We start from the raw sequence: 24,680 nt of genomic DNA, 5'->3' as shown, positions 1-24,680 counted from the left end.
AATGGTTGTCCAGTCTCTTCTTAAAAGCCTCCAGTGATGAAGCACCCACAATTTTTGAAGGTAAGCTGTTCCATTTGTTTTCACTGTCAGGAAGTTTCTCCTTAGTTCTAAAGTAGATTCTCTCCTTGATAAGTTTCCATCCATTGCTTCTTGTCCTGCCCTCAGGTGCTTTGGAGAATAGGTTGATCCCCTCTTTTTTGTGGCAGCCCCTCAAATATTGGAACACTGCTATCATGTCACCCCTAGTCCTTCTTTTCACTAGAATATACGTACTCAATTCCTGCAACTGTTCTTTATATGTTTAGCCTCCAGCCCCCTAATCATCTTTGTTGCTCTTTTCTGCACTCTTTCCAGACTTTTTTATAATACAGTGACATATTATACATCTTTTTATATGTATGATGTATTATAAAAAGTATTTGAAATATTAAAATAGTACATTTCAAACAGTAATTTCAAATAGTCAAATAATATTGACTATTTGAAATGTACTGCTATTCAATTTTTTTTTACTAGATAGAAAAATACTCCTTGTTAAAGAGATGAAAAGCATAGCTTTTTTATAAATATTTTATTAATTTTCTAGTTTTACAATCATAAGTACTTAATAAACAACGTGTTGTCCTGGATCCATTAGTAATTCAATATTAACTTCTTCAGTGTAGGCCCAATATTACACCATGCAATGCTTCCTCTCTTCTTCTGGTAGTACACATTTTCCCACATCAGGCAAATACAATTCTTATTGTTTTTAATACATATACAATTGAATATCAACATCTTTGTGACATTTGCCTAATAATATCAATAATGTAGGTTTAAAATATATTTTCTAACCAAAATATACTTTAACTGCATTTGCACTTAATATCCATTTGTTCAATTATTATCCTGTTTTTCCTGCTTTTTTTAAAAAAAAATTCCCATCAGTGTTCAAAATGTCTCTATCACTTATAATTTCTCATAATAAGTTATTTTTGGGTAACCAAAAGCTTCCCTTATTCAAACCTTATTAGCATTTTCATATTTCCCTTCTCATGCCAAAATATAATATTCTAGTTATAAATCCTATCTTTTTAGTTATAATAATACTTCTATTTCTAACAATTATCAATTCTCAGCCATGTTCAAACATCTGATTTAATAGTATAATATCCCATCTAATGGGTCAAAACCTCTATTTTCTTCAGTCTTACTCTAGCTTTCTTCCTTTGCCAACTAACTTTCCAAGTCAATACATTTGAATCATCAAGTAATTTTTCCTCTATTTTTGTGTATATTATTTGGAATAAGAAAGACAATTTGATTAAAGTATTTTTGGAAGGACGATCAACCTACTGATACTCATTAAACAACCTCCCTCTTTCTCCAATTTCCCACAATTCTCCTAACAACTCTATCTTCCATTCAGCTCTTCTTTCTTATCCTCAAGTGTGTTCTGAGATCTTGACAGGTAAGATATCTTTTCCATTTATTTATTTATTTATTTAGTTACATTTATATACCGCCCTATTCCCTGAGGACTCAGGGCGGTTTACAGGAAATTAAAAAATCCACCATACAAAAGTTAAAAAAAACCAAATTAAAAAATATTAAATTGACCCTGTATACTTAAAACCCCAATTAAAAATTTCTCCTCAGCCTGGGCCCGAGAGCTCAAAGAGCCAGGTCTTCAGGCCCCGGCGGAATGATCGGAGGTCGGGGGCAGTCCTCAGCTCCACCGGCAGCTGGTTCCAGAGGGCAGGCGCTCCCACTGAGAAGGCCCTATCCCTGGGTGTCACCCGCCGGCAATCTCTCACCGGCGGCACCCTGAGCAGACCCTCCCTGTGGGAGCGCACTGGGCGAAGGGCGTTTGATGCCGGCAGCAGGTGTTCCCTCAAATAGCCCGGACCCAGGCCATGTAGGGCTTTATAGGTAATAACCAGCACCTTGAATTTCACCCGGAGGGCAACCGGAAGCCAATGCAGCTCGCGGAGTAGAGGTGTTACATGGGAGTATCGGGAGACCCCCATTACAACTCGCGCGGCCGCATTCTGCACCAGTTGAAGCTTCCGAGTGGTCTTCAAGGGCAGCCCCATATAGAGAGCGTTACAGTAGTCCAGACGGGAGGTAACAAGCGCATGAGTAACTGTGCGTAGGGCGTCTCGGTCCAGATAGGGACGCAACTGGCGCACCAGGCGAACCTGTGCAAAAGCCCCCCTGGTCACGGCTCCTATGTGGTCTTCAAAATTGAGCCGTGAGTCCAGGAGGACGCCCAGGTTGCGAGCCCTATCAACGGGGGGTAACACCTCACCCCCCATCGTTAGAGGTGGAATAAGTTGGTTAACCCGAGATGCCGATATGCACAGCCACTCAGTCTTGGCGGGATTGAGACGAAGCCTGTTTCTCCCCATCCAGACCTGAACCGCCTCCAGGCACCGGGACATCACGGAGAGGGCATCGCTGGGTTGGTTCGGGGTGGAAAGAAAAAGTTGGGTATCATCAGCGTACTGGTGATACCCCACCCCGAAACCACGAATGATCTCGCCCAGCGGCTTCATATAGATGTTGAACAGGAGAGGCGAGAGGACCGACCCCTGAGGAACTCCACAAATGAGAGACCTCGGGGCGGATCTCTGCCCTCCTGTCAACACCGACTGCGAGCGGCCCTGGAGGTAGGAGGAGAACCACCGTAGAATGGTGCCTCCCACTCCCAACCCCCTGAGACGCCGCAGCAGGATACCATGGTCGATGGTATCGAAAGCCGCTGAGAGATCTAATAGGACCAGGACAGAGGAGCAACCCCTGTCCCTAGCCCTCCAGAGATCATTCACCAGCGCGACCAATGCCGTCTCCATGCTGTGTCCGGGCCTGAAGCCCGATTGGTACGGGTCCAGATAATCAGTTTCCTCCAGGAACAGAGGGAGCTGATGCGCCACCACACTCTCAACAACCTTCGCCAGAAAGCGAAGGTTGGAGACTGGACGATAGTTGTTTAAAACAGCTGGGTCCAAAGCAGGCTTCTTGAGAAGGGGCCTCACCACCGCCTCCTTCAAGGCGGCAGGGAAGACACCCTCCTTCAAAGAAGCAGTTATTACTGCATGGAACCAGCCTCGTGTTCCCTCCCGAGCCGCATAAGCTAGCCAGGAGGGGCACGGATCCAACAAACAGGTGGTGGTGCTCAGTCTCCCCATGATCCTGTCCACATCATCAGGGGAAACAGGGTCGAACTCAGTCCAGATAACATGCTCAAGACCGCCTGATTCATCCACGTCAGACTCTGCCCAGTCAGAGTCCAGACCGGTCCGGATCAGAGCGATTTTGTCCGCCAGATGATGACTAAACTCCTCGGCTCGTCCCTGCAAGGGATCCTCTCTCACCTCCTGGTTAAGGAGGGAGCGAGTCACCCTAAACAGGGCGGCCGGGCGATTATCTGCGGACGCGACAAGGGCGGCAAAGTAGTTAGACTTCGCCGTCCTTATCGCCGCAAGATAAGACCTTATAAAGGTTCTTAACTGCAATCGGTCAGATTCGGATTGGCTAGATCTCCAACCGCTCTCTAGACCTCGTCTCCGACGCTTCATCTCCCGGAGCTCCACAGAGAACCATGGGGCCCAACGGGATCTGCGCCGGGTCAGAGGTCGCATGGGTACAACGCAGTCAAGTGCCCTGGTGGCAGCCGTTTCCCAGGCCTCCACCAGAGCATCGACTGGGCTGTGGGTAAGGGTGATAGGTATAGGCCCAAGCGCCCTCTGGAACCGATCCGGGTCCATTAGGCGCCTGGGGCGGAACCACCTGGACGGTTCCGCCGCCCAGCGGCGGGGGGTGGCATGACGGAAAACCAGCCTCAGGAGGTGGTGATCTGACCATGACAGAGGGGTGATGGACGGGGAACCCCCTCCCAGATCGTCCAACCACTGTCCAGACAGGAACACCAAGTCGAGAGTATGATCCCCCTCATGAGTCGGGCCCTCAATAACCTGGGTCAGGCCCATGGCTGTCATGGAAGCCATGAACTCCCGAGCCAACTCCGACGACCCTCCCAGTGACGGCAGGTTGAAGTCACCCAGGACTATAAGCCTGGGGAACTCCACTGCCAACCCTGAGAGGGCGTCGAGCAGCTCAGGCAGGGCTGTTGCCACACAGCTGGGCGCCAGGTATGTAAGCAACAAGCCCAACTGAACCCGAGGACCACATCTCAAGAGGAGGGATTCACTCCCGGCCATCTGGACAATGGTGGCCTCCCGGGGACACAAAGTCTCCCGAATAACCACTGCCACTCCACCACCCCTGCCCTGAGCCCGCGGCTGGTGCAGCACCCGGAAACCCGGCGGGCATAACTCGGTGAGAGGCACCCCTCCCTCCGAGCCCAGCCAAGTTTCCGTGATGCACGCTAGATCCGCACATTCCTCCTCGATCAGGTCACAGATGAGGGGAGCTTTGTTGACTACGGATCTAGCGTTAAAATAGACCAACCTGAGCTCAGGGGCCTGATCACCCTCATCCCCGGGTAAGAGGGTGCTAACCGGAGGGTCGGAGCGCGCCACCGCTCGGAGATAGCGGGGGCGCGATCCCAGGTGTTGATATGGCCCTCCGCGCAAACACCTGCTGCCTTTCCCTATCGCCGTGGGGATTTGAAGCCCCACCCCCACATTCCCAGAACCAGCAGCCACCTCCTCCGACCCCGTCCCGTCGGGACCTCTAACAGGTCCAGACTGAGTGCCGGTTAAAGATTCCCTCCCTCCCCTCCCCTCCCTCCCCCTCCCTAACCTTTTAAAATAGCCGGCTAAAAATTTTATCAGGGGCCTCTTAGTACGTCTCCACTCGAGGCCCCTAGTTAAGCCCAGCCACCTCTCGGAGCCCCAGCAATTGGGTCCGTCATCAAGGGGAATGTTAGAAAAGAAGGCTGGTCGTATCCAAGAGGGAGAAACCCCTCTGAGGGCGCACAAGTCCGAACCAGAGTATTGTAAACGAGCCATGAGATGGAACTGTCTATATGAGCCATTGTTCACAAATGGGGTCAAAAGTTATTAAGCTGATGGGATGTTAGTTCAGATGTAAAGAACATTAAGTCCGGAACGTGTCTTCATCCAGCAGTCTGCCAATCCGGCTCTGCTCTCACCTGAGCCGGTCCAGACAAGAGCTCATGACTGTCCTCTCACCTAGCCATGAAATCCAGCCTGGGATGGATAGGGGCAGCGTTGCTGGGGAAGCAAAAGTCCACCTTGCTAGTCTCTCACACCAGTAGGGGATTCATAGCCAGTCCAGAGCCGCCCTCTCACCACGGCCTGTCCAAGACTCCTTCCGGAACATCATAGGGAGGTCACGGGAACAGGAGAAAAAATGTCCCAAGTCCTGTTCCAGCATCCAGTCCATCTTAGAAAGTAGCAAGCAGACCATCCAGCACACAAATCCATTTCTAGGGCTGCAGGGAGCTCAGTTATAAATGTCAGATGCTCAGGTTCAAGCAGCCAAATCTCTATCATCCTCTGAAAAAAAGGAGACAGAAAAGTCTCTCCCATAGCCTCCACGCCGAAACGGGAATCCGCAGCCATTTTATAAGCGGAAAGGCCAGGAGCAACAGACAGGAGCAGAGAGATCCACACGGCTGCAGACGGCGCCCTCCAACCGAGTTCAGGCGCCTGATGATCCATCCAGAGGTCCGCAGCAGGATCCTAGGCTGCCGAGGTCATCTCAATCTGAAAAGCTTCCACAACGCCCGAGGAAGGGAGAGCGAGCAATCAGCACAGCGCCTAACAGCTGATCCTGAGCACCAGCTGATCGGCGGCAAGCTACAGGCCGCCCGGCTGCTGCCGCTGCCGCTTCTACTTCTCTGGGGGGGGGAAAGGCTCCACACCGCGAAACGGTGCTAGCCTGTTGTTCTTGCACCCCCCCTCCGAATATGTCCTACGGCTGGGCTTTCGTGAACCTCACCAGTCCCCATTGTGTAGGCTCACCGCAGAGCTCAACGAACGCCGCCCGTGGTCGCCGCCATCTTGGGCAAAAAAAAATAAAAATATTATCCAATATTATTCCAATATTATCACTACGTCTTCTAATTCTTCATTTGTCTGAGTCTCTCTGTTAGTTCCTTTCTTTAGGTCCTCCATCTTTGGATCTGCTGCCTCTGATTTTCCTTCTATTTTCTGGGTTGCTAGTTCCTTCTTTGTAGTCATTTTCTGAGTTTGTAGATTTAGATTAAAGAATTGTTCTTTTATCTTCTTTGTATTATTTTTAGTCTCATCATGAGCTGAGGCAATTGTCTCTTGTATTGATTTTAACATAAAATGTATTTCTGAAATTCATGAACATTTTCTTGTTGGTATGTCAAGCTGGGGACTCTGGGGACAGATGTTAGGGATGGTATTTTTACCATTTGAAGCTAAGTATGGAACATCTATTTTGTTTTTATATGTAGTCTTTATAGTCCAATCTATTTAGGGATTTAAAAAGTTTCAGTCAATTGTCATTTGAACTCCTAATTATCCAGCTAGCCTATCAGTCTGTCCTTAAGTCTCCCCTCGGCAAATATAAGTAAAGTTTGATTTTTTTCAAATTTTTCTGTCCAATGAAAAACACATTCTTTCTGTCCAGATAGAGAAGAGCAATTAAAAATTCTTCATCAATTAAAGGTTTATAGTTCAAAATATTCCATCATCTCAATCAATAATGCATGTTTCTTCTATAAGGAAATAGCTCAGGGGTGGCGAACCTATGGCATGCATGCCACAGGCGGCACACAGAACTGTCCCTGTTGGCATGCACGCCATTGCTGGATTCCTCCCCCTCCCCACACATGCGCAGTCCAGGAACAGCTGAGAGAGCTGGGCGGGGTCAGGGAACCTATTCTATGACAAGGTGATTACGATGGGTAATTAGAAAAGAAGCTTCACATTGATGTGATTGTTACTTGTAGAAATACTAGAAAAATGTTTATATTTAATTGTTATCTATTAAAATACTAAGAAATGTACTAATTTAAGGTTGATAAATGAGAGTATTATTAGAAAAAGAGAAAATCAAGTAAAGCTACTATGTGGATTATGGAAATTAAATTGTTATTGATTGTTTGTAAATATAAACCCAGACAACACCCTGCTTACCAAATACTAAGGTGATTATGTTAAAAATAATAATAAAATATATTAAAAAAGAAAGTAAGTAAGTTTCTGAAAACAAGAGTCTTATCTGAGTCAGAGCTTCCATCCAAGTTTCCTCTAGGCCAGGGCTTTTCAACTTTTTCACCCATTGTACCACCTTTAGGATATGGCAACATCCAAGTACCACCAGTCGCCTAGCAAGGTGTCAAAAACATGATGACCAAAAAAAAAGGGGGGGGAAGTGATGAAGTACAGGTAGTCCTTGAGTTACAACAGTTCACTTAATGACTGTTTGAAGTTACAATGACACTGAAAAAAGTGCCCCCCAAGCCACAGCTGAGCAAGACACCTGCCTGCCCGCCCGGCGGCGCTCTTCCTCCTGTCCGAGGTTTTCATTGTTGTGAGCATTTCTTTTGAGGATTGGCAGCGGGAGTGGGGTGGTGGGTGTTTGGTTTTTATTCCTCCCTCCCACCCACCCCTCTGCTGGGTGGTTGCAGCAGGTTTTGGTCACTTCACATGACCCTGGGACACTGTGACCATCATAAATATGAATCAGTTGCCAAGCATCTGAATGTAAATCAGAAGACCCTGGAGATGCTGCAAAATTCCAGCTGATCGGCGCTTCTTCTGGGCTCAGCAAAAGCACCAGGATCAGCACCAAGCTCCAGCTGGAGCATGGCGTTGATCCTGGTGCTTCCACTGAGCCCTGTCAGCCCTGCAGCTCCAGCCATCTCTCGCTCAGGCTTGTGTGGTGCTGCCACCGGTCCAGCTCATTCCCCTCTCCCACTACCACTTTTCTAGGATGGTTGTGTACCACCTGCCAGGTGCTAATGTACCACAGGTGGTACCCATACCACTGATTGAAAAGCCCTGCTCTAGGCATAATAAATTGTAGTTCTGTAGCTCGCCACTACATGTTGGTAATGCTGTCTTCCAGCTTTTTACATCCAAACTTATATTACAAGCTTTTAAAGTTTTTTTTTTAAAAATCTCAAAATCATTTTTAGTCCCCAAATTTCAAAGTTTTATATGTGTATTGCTTCCAAATTAATTGTCAATGCTGCAAACAATATAAGAGGCAATCTTTTGCTTTAACTGTTTGGCTTTGAATCAGTAAAGCACAGGAGGAATTCTACCCAGATGTTTTGAGAAGATAAGGGATAGCCGCTTCAGAAGGGAAGTGAAACTTCGTCTGTTAAACTAATTGATGAATGTGATTTATGACGTGTAATTAAGGGAGGGAATTCTGTACAATATGATGTGTAAAGGGGAGGAGAATTCAGATTCTGGCATCCATCCATGAGTGCCGATGCTCCATTCTCATTATTATAGACTTTTTAAAAATAAACAATCATGCAGTGTTCTTTGATCTGTCTCATTAATCGGAACCATGACATCATGCCAGAATCTTCTTTCTTTCAAACATCCTGGGGGGTCCTGAGCCCCCGCCACTGTCTCTAGTAAGGGAGAGAAGCTGGCAAAGATTCAGGGAAGAATTTTCATCATGGGAAGAGGAAGCCTGCTTGGAGACGATAACCCGGCTGTTGATGAAACCTCAGAGGAAGGAGTACTAGATGGCTTGCTGTGGGAAGATGAGTTTGGGCAGATTTCCAAACCCAAGCAGTTAAGTGAGCCTACCTGGTCATCAGGCTGGAACCACTCCAGCGGAGACTACAGATGCCTCGAGACTGCACTGCCAGAGTTTTCAAAAGCAGAATGGTGGAGAGCTACCAGACCATCTGCCACTGAGAACTTGGGTGAGTGGAAAATCCTGTATGCAGATCAGACAGCCCGCCAGCCCCAGGAGTCCCCTGCTAGGCCCTCCAGACCCACAGAGACAGAGAACCCCAGCCTGGGGCCTCTGCAGCAATGGGAGGTTGGGGAACCCCCACAAGTGAAAGGCCAACAACCTCTGAGCTTGCCCCAGCTAATAGAAGCCTTGCAACAGCTGGGGGTGGTGCGGAAGCCTGGAGATCAGGAGCTGGTGGGAGGACAACAACAGCAAGGGTGGCAGCAGCAGGGCCCGAACATGCAACCCATGAACATACAGCAGGACCAGTGGGGCCAGCAGCAGTGGGGGCCCCAGCAATCAATGATGGCCCCACCCTTCAGAGCAACCTTCGATGGGGACCCAGAGAAACTGATTTTTTCCCTAAACCAAGTACGCTCTCATTTGAATCGCTGGGCCTATCTCTACCCGGACCCACGTGCTATGGTCAATGTGATGGTGTCCAGCCTAGCGGGAGAAGCATCCGAATGGTTAAACAATTTATATAATGAGCAAGCCCCTGAATTGGAGGACCCCCACCCTTTTCTCCTAGGGCTGAGAGATTTGAGGACCCATCCATTGCCCTCAAAGCAGAAGAACAGATCCACAAGATAAAACAAGCTGGCCGGCCTGCCCTGGAGTATGTGTGGGAGTTTCACAAAATAGCCAGTCAGATAGGGAGATGGCCTGAGCAATCCATAATTCATCATTTCAGGGAAGGGTTGGACGACCACCTTTCTCAGGCCTGCATATACCGAGCTGTACCTGACCAGTTGCAAGAATGGTACTGGACAGCGGTAAGATTAGATGTTCAGCTTGTCCGCTATAAGAAGCCTCTCCCACCTGAAGCCGAGCTGAGGTCAGAACAACCCGAATGGCAATCACCCCCACAAAATTCTCCAGCTACTGTGATGGCTGAAAGACCCAGGCCACCTGTAGCCCCGGCAATTAAGTGTTTCCGGTGCGGACAGCAGGGACATCGAGCAGCAAAATGCCCAGTCTCCTATCCCCAACCGCAGAACAGACCAGGACCAGCAGTGAGGAAGAAACCTGCACAGCAGCTAATGGGAGAGAAATTCAACCGGATGACGCAGGAACCTGTTGCCCAGGTCACATCTCCCAAACGGGAGGATGCTGGAACTTAGAATGGATCCACCCCCATTCTACCCTCTTTTGACAGCGACGGAATGACCCGATGGTGATCTGACACGTCCCACCTTTTTTTACTACCTGCCAAGCTCATAATCCCTAAATTGGGTACACAGGTAGATTTAAAGGTGCTAGTTGATTCTGGATGCTCCGGATGCATCATTAGCTTGCCATTTGCCATGAAACTGGGCATATGAGCAAAACTGCTCTCCAAACCTGTGAGGTTCGAGCAAACCGATGGCTCCTTGATGGGACTTTAGTCATGGAATTAACGGAGCACCTACACTTAGAAATAAGTGAGCACTGGGAGTTTATTTGCTTCCTGGTGGCCCCAAAAATGACTGGGACTGTGATTTTAGGATTAGCCTGGTTGGACAAATGGAAGCCGTTTATCTGGTGGGAGAAAGGAATGAGAACTGTGAGACTACCTATAGGGCCCAATCCCCCCATTGATTCAACAGATTTTAGACACTTCACGGTCACCAGGTGAGCCACTCATCCCCAGCGAGTACCAGGACCTAGCGGAGGCATTTAGTGAGAAAGAATGTGATATTTTGCCTCCTCACTGGCCCAATGATTATTCCATTAAACTGTTGCCGGGGGCCAAACTCTCATGACCAAGAATGCACGCTATGTCCCCCCTTGAAATGGAAGAGATGCAGCAATATGTGGATACAAACCTAGCAAGGGGATTCATTGAGCCCCTGTGGGAGCCCCTGTGTTGTTCAAAGGAAAAAAAAGATGGGTCTCTTCTTCTCTGTGTAGACTATAAGGGCCTTAATGCTGAGAGTGTGGAAAATAAATACCCTCTTCCCCTCCTGAAAGACTTACTAACCCTCCTGGTGAAGGGGAGTGTCTTCACTAAGTTAGACCTGAGAGAAGCATATTACCAGGTGAGAATAAAGGAGGGGGATGAGTGGAAAACGGCCTTCAACTGCCCCTTGGGAAGCTACCAGTTCAAAGTCATGCCATTTGGACTGCAGAAGGCCCCAGCCGTATTTATGCAGTTGATTAATGAGGTCCTACATCAGGGGTGTCAAACTCAATTTCATTGAGGGCCGCATCAGCATTGCGGTTGCCCTCAGGGGGCCGGGTGGATATGGCCAGGGTGGGCGTGGCCTACTGGGTGGGCGTGGCTAGAGTGCGTATAGCCTACTGGGTGGGCGTGGCCAGCTCTACATCGTTCTCATCAAGGGTACCTATGGGGGCCTGGGCAGGAGTGGGACAGATCTGAGGGTCTCTGGCAGGAGGAGGTTCTCTGGGCCAGGGCCAAGGCAGTGGGGGCTGTTCCCTCACTGTTTCCAGGATGGCTTCGCGGGCCACATGAAACCACTTCGCAGGCCGGATCCGGCCCCCGGGCCTTGTGTTTGACATGTCTGTCCTACATGATCATTTATACAAAGGGGTTCTGGTGTATCTTGATGACATTCTGATATACAGTACGAATATGACTGACCACATAAAACTGGTCAGAGAAGTGTTAAAGAAACTATTGAATGCCAAACTTTATGTCAAATTGTCGAAATGTGAATTTCACCAAACTCGATTAGATTATCTTGGCTATAGAATTTCCGATGAGGGCATTGAAATGGACCCAGCCAAAGTGAAAGCTATAATTGAATGGCAGCCCCAAAGACTCACAAACAGCTGCAGAGCTTCCTCGGGTTTGCCAACTTCTACTGTCAATTCATTCCCTGTTTTGTTGAGATTGTTCTACCCCTTACAGAACTACTCAAAACAGGCAAGGGAGGGGGAAAACCGTGACCTGGCCAACCACTAGCATGGTCTATGAGTTGTCAGAAAGCTTTTGAGAATTTAAAAAGACTATTTGCGGCTGAACCGGTTCTAAAGCACCCCTGCCCAGGGGAGCCCTTCGTAATTCAAGCAGACGCCAGCGACATGGCAGTCGGAGCTGTGTTACTGCAAAAGAATAAAAGTGGGGTCCTGCAACCTTGTACCTACACCTCTAAGAAATTCATTGAAGGTGAGAGGAGATGGACAGTCTGGGAGAAGGAGGCCTTTGTAATTAGGTGGGGGCTATTAAACTGGCGACACTATTTAGAAGGGAGCAAGGTGCCTTTTGAAGTATAGACAGATCACAAAAATTTAGAGGCAACATGGGGTGAATCTACCTTTAATTTTTTACGATGGTAGAACCATGAATTAAAATGCTTTATAATTCTGATCCAGATAGCATAAACTCTGCAGAACGGTTTTAATCAGACTTTTATTGATCAGGAATCCTAGGCAGACTGATAAGTTCATCCAATCATGAACATATCTGTCCATTCTGGCAGTGTAAAAAATGAAAGGTAGATTCACCCCATGTTGATTCGGAGAGAAGCCTCGTTGCTTGGGTTTGTGAAGAGAGATCATACAAAAGCACAAAGTCAGGAAGTCCTGCAATAAACTTTGAAACTCCTCCCACTGTTTAGATAAGCTATAGGATTTACTAAGAACTAGACTACATCTCCCAGAAGCCATCTCTTAAGGAAATAGCATTTAACCCTGTAAATGCTACATGTTCTTACAATTCTGCTAAGGATGTCAGAAAAGAACCAAGGTTGCCTACCCCTGCGAGTCTAGTCAAATAAATTGAATACATGTGAGCTGAACTGAGGATGTTAGGAAGTCAAAATCATTGCATCATGTTCCAGTATCAGCAAATACAGTTGTGGTTCCCATTTACTCTTGATTATGATACAAGGGACTCTGACTTACAGTTGTAAACAAAACCACCTGAGATCCAGAAGCAATGGATGGAAAGTCATATGTTAGCCATGCAAAGAAGTAACCACTATGAGGTTTCTAATGAGGCCTGAAACTTTGCAGGATTGGATTCTGACAAATTAAACCTGCTTTGCTTCAGTTGCACCTGAAGTGAGGAATGCAAATGACTTGAGTTCAGAAAGTAGAATGACTACAGTGATAGCTTTACCTTGAAATTGTCTTTGTTTATATGAAATTCTTGATTTCTGGACTGGATTTTGCTATCATATCATTCACTAAACATTGAAGCTGAATGTTGATGGTTTCTTGGAAGCTTGATACAAGTCTGATAAACGCTAGTACCAGTTGGCCCCTTGCAACTCTGAGAAAAGACTGAAGACTGCTGTGCAGCATTGAAGCCAAGTTCAATAGTACAAGTACAGACTGGGTGAGACTTGGCTCAAAAACAGTAAGTGTGAGAGGGACCTTAGAGTTATAGTGGACGATCACTTAAAGGTGCCCAAGATGGCGGACGTGCTTGGGTGAGCTCCGTGGTGAGCTCCGGCTACCTTGGCGTCCCTGGAATCCTCGGAGTCCGAAGGGGGGCTGCAGAGGTGTTTCCCCTCTGTGCTGGAATTCGGTGAGCTGAGAGATCCAGGAAGAGAGATGCTTGATGTTTTCGTCGGCGATGTGGACCCGTTCTGAACTGTTCTGGACTGTGCGCTCCAGCGTTTTCTTTTTCGGAGGCCCTCTGTGGAGCGGTGAGCTGCCGTGGCTTGGAGGGCTCTGAGCAGCTGTTTCTCGGAGCCATAGAGCTGCGGCCTAGAGCGGCCTCCAGAACGTGGAACGCTGAAAGCTGAGAGTATGCAAAATGGTCGAAGAACTGGCTCTGGAGCGGCGACCAGAGAGTCGAGAGGGAGTATTATGGCTGCTTTTCGCTCTTGCTTTTTGCTGTTTGTTGGCCACTGGGAGTCTGTTTCGTGCCTGTTTCTGGCGAAGGGGACCTTCGGCTGGGCGTTGGTTTTCTGGTGCTGCACGCTGTTGGTCAGGCGGCACAGGTCAGCTTGTGGCGCCCGTGTCCTGTGGCCATTTGGACTTGAGCTACCTGGCCTGGATCCATCAGCTGTTTCAGCCTTTCTTCGCTTTCCTCGCTTTTGAGAAGATCTTTGTGACTGGAACTTTTGACATCTTCAGGTTATGTCGGTTAATTGCTGCTCTAATTCCTCTCTTCCCCTCACGAACCCACCGAACCCATCGGACTCAGAAGGTCTTGGAGCTGAGCCGCTGTGAGAGGGTGGCTCAGCTATACCATCAATTGCACCACCCTATACCATCTGCTATCTCCCTAGAGGTGAGAGATCTAGGGAGGTATGCTTTATTTGGGTTGGTATTCTGTCCGCTTCTGGATAGGTTTGGGCCCTCTGTGAGAGTGAGGTGCCCGATCTGTCTCGGGAGTTACCTGGCCAGCTCAAGTGGCAGGGAGCTGGTGGACTGGACATTGTTGATCTTCTATCTTACATCTCTTCGAGTGACTATGGGACTGCCTGGCTGGATCTACCCGAAAATGGTTTTATCCTATTCAAGCACGGACTTATTTGCGCTCAGGGGTGCCCCCCCTTCCTGGGTGCGACCCGCCTTTATTTCAATCTATCTTCTTGATGACGGGCCCAATTATTGGGACCCTGAGAGATGGTTGGGCAAGGAGAGGAGCCTCCATCACAAATTTAATAAGAGGCCCCTGGTGCACTTTTTAGCTCATTTTTTGTGGGGTTAGGGAGGGTTCTAAAAAGGTTTGGTTGGAGACTGGGGGGGTTCCACCAACCGTTTCTCAGACCAGGCCTGGGATTGATCGCGCCGTGATGAGGCTTGGGTTGGGTGCCTCCGGGGCCCCGGAGCGGGGTGTGGGTTTGTCTATTCCCACGGCGGTAGGGAACGGCAGCAGGCGTATGAACAGGGGGGCGTATCAATATCCGGGAGTGCTTCCCCGCTGTCTCCGTGCGGTGATGCGCTCCGACCCCCTGATTTTAGCCTATGGTTTCGGGAGCGAGGATGAGCAGCCACCTGAGCTCAGGCTCGTGTATTTTAATGCCAGGTCCGTAGCCAACAAGGCTCCTCTTATACGTGATTTGATAGAGGAGGAGCATGCGGACCTGGCTTGCATCACAGAGACCTGGTTGGGCCCAGAGGGCGGTGTCCCTCTGGTTGATCTTTGTCCATTGGGTTTCCGGGTGCTGCACCAGCCTGGAGCTCAGGGTAGGGGTGGTGGAGTGGCGGTAGTTGTGAGGGAGACCTTATGTCCGCGGGAGGCCACCGTTGTCCAGATAGACGGGTGTGAGTCCCTCCTCCTGAGATGTGGCCCTAGAGCTCGGTTGGGTCTGCTGCTGGTGTACTTTTCGCCTAGTCGCGCAGCAGCAGCCCTGCCTGAGCTTCTCGATATCCTCTCAGGGTTGGTGATTGAGTTCCCCAAACTTATGGTTTTGGGTGACTTTAATCTACCATCCCTGGGGGGATCATCTGAGTTAGCTCGGGAGTTCATGGCTTCCATGACGGCCATGGACCTGACACAAGTTATTCAGGGTCCAACTCATGGGGGGGGCACACGCTCGATTTGGTTTTCCTATCTGGACGGTGGTTAGATGATCTAGGTGGGGGTTCTCCAATTGTTATGCCCCTGGCATGGACCGATCATCACCTCCTGCGGTTGGTCTTCCGTTTTGCCACTCCCCATCGTGGGGTGGTTGAACCAATGAGATGGTTCCGTGTTCTGGCCGTCTTCGGCGGCCAACAGCTGGTGAGACGTTTCGGGGGTCAGCTTTCGGACTGCTTTTGGCGGCACCGGCGTTTCTGGGACTGTGTGCCCGTTTGCCGGTGGCTGGCTTTGCGCTTTTTCGGCTTTTGGCCCTCTCGCCGGCGGTGGGGTCCCCACGTTGCCCTAGCTCGCCTTGGGCCGCTTTTTAGCGGCAATGTCGCCCTGGGGCCGTTTCAACGGTGGAGAGGGCGATTGTTAGTCATCTTGGCAGCGACGGCGTCCTCAGTCCATTTAGTGGCGGAGAAGACGACCGCGGATCATCATAATGGTGCAAAGATGACGTGGTTCCCGCACCGCTTTTGGACTGCTTGTGCAGCGATGACGGCGATTTTGGACCATCTTTACTATCCTGGCCTGCCTACCCTTTTTGCCTCGGACATATGGACATACATATTTATCATCTTCCTGCCACCCTCCCCCCTCTCCCCTTGGATTTTGGACACACCTGGGTATCGGCCACGGTGGGAGAGTGGCTTGACTTTTTCCATCTGCGGCCCCATGGAGGTGGGAGCTCTATGGGGTTGCCTACCCAGAGGATATCTGGTCCACCTCCAGGAACAGAGTTGCAACCCGTCGTGAGAGGGCGGGGGGTGGCCTGTCTCTGGGGGCACCCAACTGAGTGGCAGTGAAGTTGGGTGGGGACCTAGATATCTGTCTTTATGCTTCGATCCTCCCATGGACACAACTAATGGGACGCCTATCCTGGACTTGCTAGCCTCATGCGAAAATATACTAGCACGGACTTGTATGCTCTCAGGGGAGCCCCCCTCTCCTGGGTGCGACCCGCCTCCTTAAACACTTTCAACCTCGATGACGGGCCCGAGTTTTGGGACCCTGAGAGATGGCTGGGCAGGGGCAGGGGCCGTCAACATAAAGTTAATAGAAGGCCTCTGATCATTTTTTTATCTAAATTTTTTATAGGGTTAGGGAGAGGGGTGGGTGATAAGGGTTGTCTGGCTTTGGGGGGTGGCCAATCAACCATGGCTCAGGCCAGACTTGGGTCCGACCGCGCGGCGGGAGAACAGGGTGTCGCTGTCTCCGGAGCTCACGAGCGGGTCGTGGGATTACCAATTCCCACGACGGGGAATGGCAGCAGGCGGATAGACAGGGGGCCGTATCGCTACCGGGAGGGCCATCTCCGCTACTTGCAAGCGGTGAGGCGCTCCGACCCTCTGCTTCTTCCCCGAGGTCCCGGGAGCGAGGATGTGCAGCCTCCTGAGCTCCGGCTGGTGTATCTGAATGCCAGGTCCGTGGTCAACAAAGCTCCCCTCGTTAGGGATTTAGTTGAGGGTGAGCATGCGGACCTGGCCTGCATCACGGAGACTTGGTTGGGCCCAGAGGGTGGGGTCCCTTTGGTTGACCTCTGCCCACCAGGCTTCCGGGTGCTACACCGGCCACGAGCTCATGGTAGGGGTGGGGGAGTGGCGGTCACTATTAGGGAGACCTTATGTCCGCGGGAGACCACCGTTTCTCAGATAGTCGGGTGTGAGTCTCTCTTTGTGAGATTTGGTTCTGGGGCGCAGTTGGGCTTGCTGCTGGTGTACATTTCGCCTAGTCGCACAGCGGCAGCCCTGCCCGAGCTGCTCGATATCCTCTCGGGGTTGGTGGTTGAGTTTCCCAAACTTATAGTTTTGGGAGACTTCAATCTACCATCCCTGGGAGGTTCATCTGAGCTAGCTCGGGAGTTCATGGCTTCCATGACGGCCATGGACCTGACGCAAGTAATTTCTGAACCAACTCATGAGGGAGGTCACACCCTTGACCTGATTTTTTTATCTAGACGGTGGTTGGATGATCTTGGTGGGGGCTCTCCATTTATTATGCCCCTGTCATGGACCGATCATCATCTCCTGCGGATGGTCTTCCGTTTTGCCACCCCCCGCCGTGGGGGTACGGAGCCACTTAGATGGTACCGCCCCAGACGCTTAATGGATCCTGATAGATTCCAAGCGGCGCTGGGGTCCCCACCTGCCTCCATTGCTCACAGCTCGGCGGATGCCTTAGTGGAAGCCTGGGAAAGGGCAGCCACTGAGGCACTTGACCGGGTTGTACCCTTGCGGCCCCTGACCCGGCGCAGATCCCAGCGAGCTCCATGGTTTACCGCAGAGCTCCGGGAGATGAAGCGTCGGAAACGGGGCCTAGAGAGCTGTTGGAGGTCTAGCCGATCCGAACCCGACCGGTTGCGGTTAAGAACCTACATTAGGTCTTATCTCGCAGCGATGAGGGTGGCGAGGTGTAACTACTTCTCTACCCTCATCGCGTCCGCAGATAATCGCCCGGCCGCCCTGTTTAGGGTGACTCGCTTACTTCTTAATCAGGAGGTGAGGGAGGATCCCTTGCAGGGTCGTGCCGAGGAATTTAGTCAACATCTGTCGGATAAAATCGCTTGGATTCGGACCGGTTTGGACTCCAACTGGGCAGAGTCTGGCGATCAGGACACGAGCGGTCTTGTCAATGTTACCTGGGAAGAGTTTGATTCTGTGACCCCTGATGAAGTGGACAGGATTATGGGGAGGCTGAGCTCCTCCACATGTTTGTTGGACCCGTGCCCTTCCTGGCTGGTTTATGCAGCTAGGGAGAGGACACGAGGCTGGCTCCAGGTGGTTATATCTGCTTCTTTGAGTGAGGGTTATTTCCCCACCGTCTTGAAGGAGGCGGTGGTGAGACCTCTCCTCAAGAAGCCTGCCTTGGACCCAGCTGTATTGAACAACTTTCGTCCAGTCTCCAACCTTCGCTTTCTTGCGAAGGTTGTTGAGAGTGTGGTGGCGCATCAACTCCCTCTGGTCCTGGATGAAGCGGATTATTTGGACCCCTACCAATCGGGTTTCAGGCCCGGGTACAGCACGGAGACGGCATTGGTCGCATTGGTGAATGATCTCTGGAGGGCTCGGGATAGGGGATATTCCTCTGTCCTAGTCCTATTAGACCTCTCGGCGGCTTTCGATACCATCGACCATGGTATCCTGCTGCAGCGTCTCAGGGGATTGGGAGTGGGAGGCACAGTTTTTCGGTGGTTCTCCTCCTATCTCCTGGGACGCTCGCAGTCGGTGTTGGCAGGGGGGCAGAGATCGGCCCCTAGGTCTCTCGTTTGTGGAGTTCCTCAGGGGTCGGTTCTCTCGCCTCTCCTGTTCAACATCTACATGAAACCGCTGGGTGAGATCATTCGTGGTTTTGGAGTTGGGTATCATCAATATGCTGATGATACCCAACTTTTCTTTTCGACCCCAAACCACCCCAGTGATGCCCTCGCTGTGATGTCCCGTTGCCTGGAGGCGGTTCGGGTCTGGATGGGGAGGAACAGACTTCAACTCAACCCTGACAAGACTGAGTGGCTGTACATTCCGGCATCCCGGGACATTCAAAATGTTCCATCTCTTTCTGTGGGTGGTGAGCTTTTACCCCCCGTGGATAGGGCTCGCAACTTGGGAGTCCTCCTAGATTCACGGCTTACCCTGGAAGATCATATAGTGGCCGTGACTAGGGGGGCTTTCGCCCAGGTTCGCCTGGTGCGCCAGTTGCGGCCCTATCTGGACCGGGATGCCTTGTGTACGGTCACTCATGCGCTCGTGACCTCTCGCCTTGACTACTGTAATGCTCTCTACATGGGGCTTCCCTTGAAGACCACTCGGAGGCTCCAACTGGTACAGAATGCGGCCGCGAGAGTTGTCTTGGGAGTTTCCCGGTACTCCCATGTTACACCTTTGCTCCGCGAGCTGCATTGGCTGCCAGTTGTCTTCCGGGTGAGGTTCAAGGTTTTGGTTATGATCTTTAAGTCCCTACATGGCATGGGTCCGGGTTACCTCGGGGACCACCTGCTGCCGGCGTCAACTCCCCTCCGCCCTGTGCGTTCCCACAGAGAGGGCCTCCTCAGGGTGCCTCCGGTCAGGGAATGCCGACTGGTGGCCCCCAGGGGGAGGGCCTTCTCTGTGGGCGCTCCGGCATTATGGAACCAACTGCTGGTGGAGCTCCGGACGACATCAGACCTCCGAACCTTCCGTCGCGGGTTGAAGACCCACTTATTTGAATTAGCGGGTCTGGCCTGATGGGGGATTATGGGTTTTAAATTTGCTGTTTTTGTATTGTATTCTTGTTTTTAACTGGGCATTGATTTAATTTCCTTTTAACTTTTGTACCGTTATTTTTATATATGCCCTGTGAACCGCCCTGAGTCCCTAGGGAGAAGGGCGGTATAGAAATCAAATAAACGTAAACGTAAACGTAAACGTCCTAGGCGCTTAATGGACCCTGAGCGGTTCCAGGCGGCGCTTGGGTCCCCACCTGCCTCCTTTGCTCACAGCTCGGCTGATGCCCTAGTGCAGGGGTCAGCAACCTGAAACAGTGAAAGAGCCACTCGGAACCGGTTCCCTCACAAAAGGAAAAACTGGGAGCCACAAAAAATGTGTGCGCATGCGTGTACATGCGTGCATGCGCAGAACAGGGTTTGACTGAAGAGTGGAGCCAAGGCGAGATATGCACCTACCCTGCATATTTGAATTGATTGGTTGAACTTTTTTAGTCCCACTTTTTTGTTTTTTGGACTTCACATGGCAGAGGACTGGGAGCCGCAGGAGTCGGCTGAAAGAGCCGCATGCGGCTCTGGAGCCGCGGGTTGCAGACCTGTGCCCTAGTGGAAGCCTGGTAAAAGGCGGCCACGGAGGCACTCGACCAAGTTGTACCCATGCGGCCCTTGACCCGGTGCAGATCCCAATGGGCACCATGGTTCTCCATGGAGCTCTGGGAGATGAAGCGTCGGAGACGGGGCCTAGAGAGCTGTTGGAGATCCAGCCGATCTGAATCCGACTGGTTGCGACTAAGGTCTTTCACGAGATCTTACCTCGCGGCGATGAGGACGGCAAGGTTTAATTACTTTGCCGCCCTCATCGCGTCCGCAGATAATCGCCCGGCTGCCCTGTTCAGGGTAACTCGCTCCCTCCTTAATCAGGAGGTGAGGGAGGAGCCCTTGCAGGGTCGTGCCGAGGAGTTTAGTCAACATCTGTCGGACAAAATCGCTCGTATTCGGACGGGTTTGGACTCCGACTGGGCAGAGTCTGACGATGAGGACGAGAGCAGTCTTGTCGATATTATCTGGGAGGAGTTTGATCCTGTGTCTCCCGAAGATGTGGACAGGATCATGGAGAAGCTGAGCTCCACAACGTGTTTGTTGGACCCGTGCTCCTCCTGGCTGGTTTATGCGGCCCGGGATGGGACACGAGGCTGGCTCCAGGCAGTGATAACTGCTTCTTTGAGGGAGGGTAGTTTTCCCGCCGCCTTGAAGGAGGCAGTGGTGAGACCCCTCCTCAAGAAGCCTGCCCTGGACCCAGCTGTATTAAATAACTTTCGTCCGGTCTCCAACCTTCGCTTTCTTGCGAAGGTTGTTGAGAGCGTGGTGGCACATCAGCTCCATTTGTTCTTGGAGGAAGCTGATTATCTAGACCCGTACCAATCGGGTTTCAGGCCCGGGTACAGCACAGAGACAGCATTGGTCGCGCTGGTGAATGATCTCTGGAGGGCTCGGGACAGGGGTTGCTCCTCTATCCTAGTCCTATTAGACCTCTCAGCGGCTTTCGATACCATCGACCATGGTATCCTGCTGTGGCGCCTCAGGGGGTTGGGAGTGGGAGGCACAGTTCTTCAGTGGTTCTCCTCCTATCTTCTGGGGCATTCGCAGTCGGTGTTGGCAGGAGGGCAGAGGTCGACCTTGAGGCCCCTCTCCTGTTTAACATCTACATGAAGCCTCTGGGTGAGATCATTCGTGGTTTTAGAGTTGGTTATCATCAGTACGCTGATGATACCCAGCTTTTTATTTCAACCCCAAACTACCCCAGTGATGGCCTCAATGTGATGTCCCGTTGCCTGGAGGCGGTCCGGATGTGGATGGGGAGGAACAGGCTTCAGCTCAACCCCGACAAGACTGAGTGGCTGTGCGTGTTGGCATCTCGGGAAACGCAGAATATTCCATCTCTTAATATGGGGGGTGAACTATTACCCCCCGTAGATCGGGCTCGCAACTTGGGGGTCCTTCTAGATTCACAGCTCTCCTTAGAAGATCATATAGGAGCTGTGACTAGGGGGGCCTTCGCCCAGGTTCGCCTAGTGCACCAGTTGCGGCCCTATCTAGACCGGGATGCCTTGCGTACAGTCACTCATGCGCTCGTGACCTCTCGTTTGGACTACTGCAACGCTCTTTACATGGGGCTGCCCTTGAGGACCACTCGGAGGCTTCAACTGGTGCAAAATGCAGCCGCGCGAGTGGTGCTGGGGGTCTCCCGATACTCCCATGTTACACCTCTGCTCCGCGAGCTGCATTGGCTGCCAGTTGCCCTCCGGGTGAGATTCAAGGTGCTGGTAATGACCTATAAAGCCCTACATGGCATGGGTCCGGATTACCTACGGCAGCACCTGCTGCCGGCATCAACTTCCCTCCGTCCAGTGCGTTCCCACAGAGTGGGCCTCCTCAGGGTGCCTCCGATCAGAGAATGTCAATTGGTGGCCCCCAGTGGGATGGCGTTCTCTGTGGGCGCGCCAGACCTATGGAACCGCTTGCCAGTTGAGCTCCGGATGGCCCCCGACCTTCGCTCCTTCCGGTGCGATTTAAAAACTTATTTATTTGAACAATCTGGCCTGGTTTGATGGGTTTAGGGTTGGATCTAATTTTAACACAGTTTTAAGCATTGTATTATATTGGGCATGATTATTTAATTCTTTTAACTTCTTTTAACTTTTGTACTTATATTTTGATATTTATTGCCCTGTACACCGCCCTGAGTCCTTCGGGAGAAGGGCAGTATAAAAATTTAATAAATAAATAATAAATAAATTAACCCTGTAAATGGTAAATACTCTAACAGAGTTCTTAAATATAAGCTCTGGCCAAATGGTTACATATTGGTCCAGTACAGCTTTTCTTTTCCTGAGTAAATGAGGTGGGAATTCCCCTTCCCTCTCTCATCAGGGAGGATTCTTTGCTTTGGCTGTTTTTCCCCCCAGGAAAAAGTCTTAAAAGTCATAAAGAGAGGATAGTGTTATATATTCAGTGTATATATGTTAGTGTTATTGTTAAACTTGACAGCTCAGCTGAGCATCAGCTGAGCGTTACCCAGCAACAGTATCCTATTGGTCTGGCTGTTTTGGCGGGATCCTTTAAAGATGTGGATTGGCTGGCGGCTAGCCGGCAACAGTATATAAAGAGCTGAGCTGTGGAGAGTTCTTGTTCCAACCACAATAAATCTGAGCGTTAACTCGGTGTCCTGTCATCTGTGCCTGGTGGTCTACCCACAATACGCAAGTGGCGACGAAGGTGGGATCCTGCTTGAGCTGAAGCACTAGCTGAGTCACGAGAGCTGAAGCGCGTACTACGGGAAAGGAGGGGAAGAATGAACTCTCTCGATTAAATTCCTTCCTGTCAAGCAGTGACCAGACCAGGACAGAATGACCCAAATCGGACACGTGCGCGAGTTTGACGTCCGCCACCCGGGACAATGGGAGTCCCACCTGGGACAAGTCGAGGGGTATCTCTTTGTGAACAAAATCACGGAAGATAAAGCGAAGGCAGTGGCACTGCTATGCATCAGCGGGCCAGCCGTGTACGACATGGCTGTCAGGCTATGCATCCCAGATCCCGTCACGGCACTGCCCTACACTGACCTCGTTGGCAAATTGAGCCAGCATTTCATGCCAGAGAAATCTGAAATCTACTGGCAACTCCGATTCATCCAGAGGAATCAGCTTCCCGGAGAATCAGCAATGGACTTTGTAGCCGCCGTGCGGCAGGCCGCCCGAATGTGCCGTTTTCCCGACCTGGAAGATCGGATTCGGGACAGAATTGTGTTCTGTCTGAGCGACGATCACCTCCAGCAAAAGATAATCGCAAAACCCACCCTGAGCCTGTCAGAAGTCGTTAACGAAATTATGGCTCAGGAAGCGATTAACGAAAAAAACGCGCCCAGATATGGTGACAATTCAAGTGGCTCCGTGCATCAAGAGAATGCTACAGATAGTGAAGAGAGGGAACCAGCCAACGAAGCACAGATTGATGCCATTCTCCAGAGACTGGAGAAATTCAAGACCCGGCGTGACTACATTCCGTCGCAAAAGAAGCCGGTAGGAGCCAACAAAACCCCAAGAGTACCTAGCCGAAACCCGAGTGGGAGCAGCTTAAATTGTGCCAGCTGCGGGGGCAACCACCCCAGAGCATCCTGCCAGTTCCGCGGTGCCAGATGCCATGCATGCGGTAAAACCGGCCACATCCAAACCGTTTGCCGAGGCCGGAATCGCAACAACTTAAATGACATCGATGAACAGCCTGCAGGTATCAATAACCCCCTCAAGCCCCCTGGGACCCGGGCACCCTCAGTCATAGAAAATTTGGAAGTGGTAGGGGTCAAAAAGTTCCACGACTACCTGTATGGTAGGAAATTTACCATCTTCACTGATCATAAACCCTTGTTGGGGCTATTTACAACCAACAAAATAACACCTCAGATCCTGTCCCCTAGGGTTTTAAGATGGTCTGTATTGCTGTCTGCCTATTCTTATGATTTAAGATATAAACCTGGTAAGGACATGGGGCACGCAGACGTGTTGAGCAGACTGCCCCTGTCAATTGTTGAGCCAGATCCAGCCCCGGCCTGTAATGTCATTGCCATCCAGGAACTTCCTGACTCCCCCCTGCAGGCTAAAGATATAGCAAACAGCACTACATCTGATAAAATTCTAAGCAGGGTAGCAATGTGGGTGGCCTCGGGGTGGCTAGCGCAATGCCCAGGGAAGGATTTCCAACCATACTTTACCAGGAGGAACGAATTATTGTTACATAAAGGGTGTCTTTTATGGGGAAGTAGGGTCATAGTCCCTGACAAACTGAGGGTTAAAGTTCTAGGGGCCTTACACGAGGGACACCCCGGTGTTGTCAGAATGAAGGCCCTGGCCCGCAGCTATGTGTGGTGGCCAGGCCTCAACAAGGAAATCGAAGGACAGGTCGCAGGGTGCTATCAGTGCCAAAAAACCAGACCAGAACAACCTCATTACCCTGTGCACAAATGGGAACCAACACACGTACCATGGTCAAGAATCCATATTGACTATGCAGGCCCCTTCCAAGGTCATCTTTTCCTCGTTGTAATGGACAGTTATTCTAAATGGTTGGAGGTAGTGCCGGTGTCTAGCA

General features: G+C 50.6%; 1 protein-coding gene across 1 annotated transcript in view; it reads right to left on the bottom strand.

The window, feature by feature from the left end:
* Positions 1-24,680, bottom strand: part of IQCH (IQ motif containing H) — a gene marked incomplete at its 3' end in the record, with an annotated part of 123,738 nt that overhangs the window by 51,830 nt on the left and 47,228 nt on the right. The window lies entirely within an intron of this gene.

The sequence above is a fragment of the Vipera berus genome (genome assembly GCF_964194415.1).
Source record: "Vipera berus genome assembly, chromosome: 12".
Taxonomy (NCBI): Eukaryota; Metazoa; Chordata; class Lepidosauria; order Squamata; family Viperidae; genus Vipera; species Vipera berus.
Note: the sequence above shows the minus strand (reverse complement) of the source record. Positions and strands in the feature narration are given on the sequence as shown.